The sequence below is a fragment of the Drosophila eugracilis genome, unplaced genomic scaffold, assembly GCF_018153835.1.
Source record: "Drosophila eugracilis isolate 14026-0451.02 unplaced genomic scaffold, ASM1815383v1 contig_1897, whole genome shotgun sequence".
NCBI classification, from domain to species: domain Eukaryota; kingdom Metazoa; phylum Arthropoda; class Insecta; order Diptera; family Drosophilidae; genus Drosophila; species Drosophila eugracilis.
The window spans coordinates 916600-923995 of record NW_024572751.1 but is presented as its reverse complement, the minus strand read 5'-3'; positions in this window follow the sequence as shown (position 1 = coordinate 923995).

Below are 7396 nucleotides of genomic sequence, written 5' to 3'. Positions count from 1 at the left end.
ACCCAACACATCCTGATTTGCGCTGAATAATTTATCGATGGGTATTTGCATGACGGGAAGGTAATTGAATTTTTAAAATGGGGCATTAAGTTCATATGAAGGTTTTCCCCTCCAATGCGTTGAATATATCCTTATCTAAGGTTCGAAAAGAGTGCGCTGATAGGAAGCCAAGTCATTATTTGGGCAATGCAATGGTAAGCTAATAAGTTGGTATAACTTGTTTTTTTTTTTATGGAAACTGGAACATTGGGGGTTAGAGAAGTCATGGACTAAAACTACTTAGTTGCAGTTGCTGATGCCTTTTACTTTCTTAAGGTAATGGAATAGTTAAACTTCTTTCTAAGTGCCCTAAAATTGATTTAATTGATTTTCAATCTATGTCTCAAAAGTGAGAGTTTAATAAATGAAAAGACAGCTTTCATATTTCCTATTGTGACCAATTTCTCTATCAATTAATCTAACCAGCTTAATGACAATCGCAGGCGTTCGGCAGAGGACAAATCAGACCACACAGTCATAATTGTTAAACAGACTGGTGCATCGTTGCTGTTAACTGAAAGCCCATTAGACATGCAGGAATCCTAAGTGGCTGCATAAGTCATGCGATTAATTCACACCACACAGCACACATCATGTGCCACATCATGTGCCGCAGACCTCATAACTCGACCCCAATAAACCGAAGCCCGGGGGCAATCGAAGTTCGCCTTGAACTGCGCCCATCTGCGTAACTCAATTAACCAGACACCAGTGGAGGTCGAGTGCATCACTTGACTCGAGATTAACCCTTGACTGGCCCTGTCCTCGTCCTCGTCCCTTCCTCGTTCAGTCATTGTGCAGTTACTGGGGTTGAGGATGCAGTCTCTTCGGGGCACGCTCTCATCAGGCACTTACACGGGCCCATCGCTGTTTAGCAACTATTTATGGAGACAAGTACTTGCCACTTGCCACCTACAAACAACCTTAAAGCTGCACAGCGAGAAACGAGACTCTTTGGAAAGGTATCCAACTTTCTGGTTGATGATTCTAAGTTAATAGTGAACTGAAGTGGCTTTAAATCTCTGATAAATGGGACAGAAAGTAGGTAAAATTCCTTTAACTTCAATGGGGTTTTCTCGCAGTGCTTCGAAAACTTTACTGCAACTGCAGTGACCCGCACACGCCGGGATTGTAATGATATGCCTTCCGGGCCGTGTCGCCGGCTGTTTCTGTTCTGTTCTGTTCTGTTCTGTTCAGATCTGCTGTGTCCTGGCCTCGAGAGCACTTGCCTGTGGATGACACCTAGCGTGTTATCATTAAACACTTGGAAAGTGAACCGCAGGGCGGAGGGGAAGTGGGCGGGCCGGTCAACTGACATCACTTGAGTGGACCATAAACGGCAACAAATGCAAATGCAAATGAAATTATTGCCGCCGCAGCTCCATTTCTCCGAATGACCGACGACCCCGGCTCCTCGCTCGAAAACTGTTTGCATATGCAGGGACACACCCACAGATAGGCCACGCCCCTCGCCCCACCGGGAACGCCCTTCGAACGGACAGGCTGCGACCCATAAAGCCATTGGCGACCGACTGCATTTCAGCGATATAAATATTTATATAAGTTAATCGGTTTATGGTGCACGAGTAATTGAATTTCGCGACGGCGCCAGGTAAATGCAACCAGGTAGCATGTAACATGCACTCCACCCCCTCCCCCTCCCCCCCACCCTGGATTCGGGTGTCACGCGGTCGGAACGATGTAGCAAAGCGGCAGCGGGACGTTTTAAACTTGATTTCTTACTTTGTTCATCCGTTTCCGGCAGGTCGCCCGTTAGAATATTCCAGGTATCTATCTAAGGGTATGTTGGGCTTATTGGGTGTCCAAAACTGAAACTAAGTCCAAGCTGATCTATGCTTTAGATGGCTAATAGGTATTATGGTAAAATATTATATATAACAATATCGATTGTTTCAAAATTAAAGGCGCATGAAAATGTAGGTTGTTAAACTTTTTCCCGGCAAATAAAGAAGAAGACATATATTCTTTTTAAAACTTTTTAAGAAAATGAATTATTCTTGTGCCAAATTTAAATAAAACATCAGTAAATAACGAAGAAATAACAGCTTAACTCCAGGCATAGTTTTGCTCCTTTTTTCTGTTGTTTTTAAAAGATAATCCCTATAAAGTCACCACAAAGAAACAAACCAATCTAAAATGTTTACCTCATTGAAATTATTTCACATGTAGCGAAAATAGGTGGTATCTTGCTAATTTAAACATCGATATTTCAATAATTTTAAAGTTAATTTAAGAAATTCTTTTAATTTATTTCAAATTTACCTTGATGTCTCGGAAACTTGAAGGGCTGCTAGGGTTGAATCTGTCATGAACCCTTACCAAGATCCCCAATGTAAGTGCTTCCACAACTTCAGACTCTTTCGAGCTCTTGTATTTTATAAAACTATTGTTATTAACACCAGTTATATCTACGAGGATTTACGAGAGAGTACACAGCAACTACAAAAATAATTATAAACCTTAATTATAACTGAAAGCATTTATTTTTATATATCTCAAACTATTTTGCTTGGTTTAAATATTCTAATCATGTATATAATAATAATATAAGTGTTAAGTAATCTGTAATTTAGTGCTTAACGATTTGAATATGAAGAGTAAGTAGCTTATTAGTCTGAGTAGTGTCCTATATAAATATATGAAATGAGTATATTTTTCGATATTTCTATATTTGACAGTATCCCTTTTTTCATTTTGAGCTTCAGCTCCTTTTCCGGTATGGAGTAGTAAGTAAATACAGAAAGTAGACAAAGTACACACCTGCTGAAAAACCCACAGCATACTTTTGCGGGTTAACCCAATTAGTTTAATCTCTGGGGTCGGACCGAGAAGAGCATTCTAGCTTACATTTTCGAGTTACCACGAGTATCGGGTTAGCCCTCTCCCCCTTCTCCCTTGGTCAACCATTCCCCCCCTGCGACATGGAGCATGCTCGAACATGGAGCCAACCGGAAGTGCCAGCCCGTTCAGCAATGGACGCGTTGCCCCGTTTCTATGGCACTTCCGCCTTACTGCACATTAATTGCAATTAAATTTGGCATTACTTCCCTGCTTAAAACCCTTTGCATTTTTGCTGTTTTCCACCTCCTCGCCGCCTGCGCAAATTTAATGATGGCTGCAAATTTCGTACGCTGCATTTTCCTATTCTTTGCATAATTTAAAGTTGTTTGCTTTGGCTGCCGCTGTTGCAAAATGCTTGCAGCGGGGCGGGGCAGGGGGCGTTTGATGTTGCCGCTGCTTCTGCTGCAGTGCCTCGGATATTGTTGTTTTCAATTAACTGCGCGTCTAGCTAAATGGCAAGTAAATTAATGTTTATAGTGCATAAATATCCAATTTATGTGCCACCCCCTCTTCCTCCTCATCACAGCTGCTTCTGCGTGGGCGTGTGTGGTGACGTCATTGGTTTCAGGCTTTGATGGCGTCATGTTCTGGCTGAATTGAGCGTAAATTTTAATAAGTTATTCGAGTTAGGGGCACCAACCATAATGCTTAACGATGTTTAATATATCTGCGAGGCTTCCGTTCCCGGGTTCATGCGCCGTAAATTAATAAAATTTAATTGCAGATCCGCAATCGCAGGATCTTGGTGTATTTTGGGGCTAACATTTATGGCCGGAGCTGCGTCAACTGGGGAATCAGCCGCCAAGGATCATAGAGTCACCATCCTGCGGTGGCCTTTTTCGTAAACTCAACACAGAGGGAAAACTTTGTGCTTTTTGGGAGACTTAACAACTTAAAAGTGATTTAAATCCTCGTTGATATACCCATTTTCTGATTTATTTTTGATTAATTAATCATTTATGTATGTCAGAGATGGAATCTAATTTTTATGTATAATATTTTGTATGGCTCAACACCGCAACTCCACAAACTTAATTCCATAAGAACTAAAATCAAAAAACAAGAATGTTTTCGGTCTGTGCAGAACTTGTTTCTGTGTTGTGTCGGTGCCAAAACTTTAATTGCCTTTCGGGGCGAAAACTTTAGCAGAATCTGTGCTGCTATGCATTTTGTTAACATTTCCGGTGACTTCTCGCTGGTGACGTCCTGGTCGGAGCCCTCACCTCACCTCTCCGCCGACCTCTCGCCTCAACGACCGTTGTTGTCCCCGGTTTGTATGCCCTTTTAATTGCCCATTGAAAGTTGTTCACTTGTTAAAGCGAACTTTCGCCCTGCCAAGTTGCTCGGCAGTGAAGTGAAGTGTAAGCAAGAAGCGTGAAACTATGTGTTATGCAATTAAAAGTGCAGGCGCTGGCGGAGGCGGAGGCGTCTAAGGCCAATCGATGCGGATATTCAATTGGCCGACGGCAAGCCAATTTGCCGCAACTTATTTAAGGATCAAGAGCTCAAGGATAGGCAAGCACTGAATGGTGGATGGAAACTCGGGTGACCGCAGCTGCAGCTGCTCGTAATGAGTTTTTCATGCATGCAGGACACCCGAGACAGATCCTTCGAGCTAACATTATGTGACAGCTGCAGACAGAAATCATTCCATGCCCCTCTTCTATAGTTTATTCTACACGTCCCAATGAGGCGAGCAGCCGGAACGAAAATTATTATGTTGCATATGGTTATGGGTTGGCCAGGGATCCACGAACGACACTCACCAAAAAGTTAGCTCGCCGTTCAATATGCTTCTTTTCAATTTTAAACTCACATATTAAAGGCTCGTTAGCTTCCAGGAAAAGTTATTTTAAGTTAATTTAATATATTGTTCTAAATTTTGCATTAATTTTCAGTAAAATTATTCCAGGTGTAATCGTAGTATCTGAAGCATTCTTTTCCGAGCATTGGTCTGCTTTGTTTTCCCTACTGCGACGTCTACTGCTGGTGACTGGCAAGGCAGCCACAATATATTTTTCTGATTTTCCACTTGCATTATCACGTCTAAAAACTGTCTAGCATTGAAACATGTGTATTGTGTGCATTGTCTGGGCTAAAGGGCATTTTCAGATTGTAGAGGCGGCGGAGCGGCGGGGGCAGGAGACTCAGGCAATATATAAACATAATTTAAGAGAAAAACAGGGAGAGGAAAGCAACAGTAGTTGCCATGGAAAAGCGTATAAATTATGAGTGCTGGGGCGACTCACATGACTCGCTCGAAGATATGTGGCAAGTAAATCTGGTTACGTAGGGCAGGGACTGGAATTCGGTAAACAAATACAAATTTCGAGTCAATTTCAGTTGGGCGAGAGCGTGCTATTAGGGCCACTGAAGCCTGAAGTACCCTGGTCGATGCACAAGCAATATATGTTAGAAGTGGCTGATTCTGATTTACTAGCTCTTCTCTCAAAATTACAAATTTTGTGCAGAACAAAAGGAAATCATCCATATGCTTTTATTTTCATGTCATACATTTTTTTTGTTTTCATAGGTAAATTAGAAGCCTTACTGTGAAAATGTTGTATACTGAAGCAATTTACTGAAACAAAAGAAATGTTTTGGGGCAACAGGGACAAACATAATTGGAGTTACAATCCCTTTGCCGCCTTGAAAGTTTAAACAAAGTAAATCAATATTTATGTTGGGAAACTTTAATATGAACATTCAAATTGCGAATACTTTTAGTTTATCAATTAGAGAGCTTTCCCTTCATACCCCTTAGGACTCGAATATGAATCAGTTAATATATACCTAAGTTTAAAATAAACCTTAAAACGAAAGTAAAGCAATCAGCCAGAAAGCATAAATTAGGCCACCAACAAGATTGCATCTTGACGCGCATCCATCTCCTTTGCTCCCTTTCCGCTGCCGCCGACTTGTTTCCTGACCTTTCCCATTGACTTGTCCCATTAATTAAGTTTGCGACTCTGGGCGTTCAGATAAGATGCAGTTGCAGCTTCAACATGCCACTCCCACTCCCACTCCCACTGCCTCTCCCTTTTGGTCGTGCAATTGACTTAATAATTGGCCCCAAACATTTTAATGAGCGGCATCTTGTCAGCGTCACGTTTTCCGGAACGGAGAGCCCAAGAGCCGGAGAGTCAACGCAAAATATTTGCAAGAAATGGCATTGGCGTAATTAAGATTATGTTGGCACACGGGCTGCAGCCAAGGGGCATGCTACAGAGCATCGGATGTGATGCCGGCTGAGTGAGGCGGAAATTTGAATGCCAAGGCGTCTGCTAATGTTAATATGATATGCAGCAGGATATATCCACATGACTCGGCTCCATTAAATTCCCATGCACAAACATTGCGTATACGACATGTGTGCCGGTGCGGCCTGCCAGGTGACAGCTGCACCTCGTGTCCCCCCCTCACCGCTGTAGGACTTGCGAGCGTGTATTAACACCCAAGTGGGAATGACATCCCCGAGCAGCTCCGCTCCTTCTGGCACGTCTGGCGGCCTTTCACACGCCTGTCAAACGCTCCTCCGTCTTGAATGTCCTCCCACCTCCCTCTCCGCCCACTCCTGCTGCCCGGTGCACCTGACAAAACTACTCTGAATTTGTCCGAAAATTGCTTTTTGTTTCAAGCGGGCCTCTCAACCCTGAAGATGTGCCATATATTGACTTAAATTTTCGCCTGGTACTTCTCAAATAGAACTTTAATCTTACAGCTAAGTTCCCATTTTACTAAAAAGATTTTTAATGTCACATCATCAGAATATAAATTGCGCATATTCTGAGATTTGATAAACCATTTGTTTGAAGAAGCTCCCACTGTTAGTCCAGCTATTAAAAATCTGCACTGTTCTTCAAGATGAGCTTATGAATGCAATGATAATGTGTCCCTGAATGCTCATGACTGTACATAACCCTCAGCTCCCATAGTTTCCGGATATCATCTTGAAATCAGAGATATATATTATAAATATGCAAATAACTTCAAAATATCTGCAGATATATGGAACCAAATATGATTGAGATATATATGTTCTAGGACAATATGTAATTTAAACATCCATCCATCCATGCTACATCTTTTCTCTGTTATAAGCAAGACATAACCAATTGAGTAAGCCTACAAAAACATTTTCCTATTTCAGTAACCTTCTCTTGTAGTCTTGAGATTGCAATAAGTTCAATATAATTCAAGATCAAGCTTAAAGTTAACAATATATACGCCACCCAAAATGAAGTACTTTTCTTGATTTCTAAATTCTGGAAACATTTTCTTTTAGTGAGTTGCTTTTGTGCAGCTGCGGCACGTAATGACATGCGGCTGCCAATGTTGTGGACGCGCATTGAGCTCCTCGCTTCGCATCGCCATCGCCATCCCGTCGCAGAGCATCTCCATCTCGAGGGCCTTGCATAATTTATATAACCACGAGAGCCGCCAAAAAACCGCAAATCTCGCAGCGCCTCGTTGCACACACAAGGCGACATCGGTG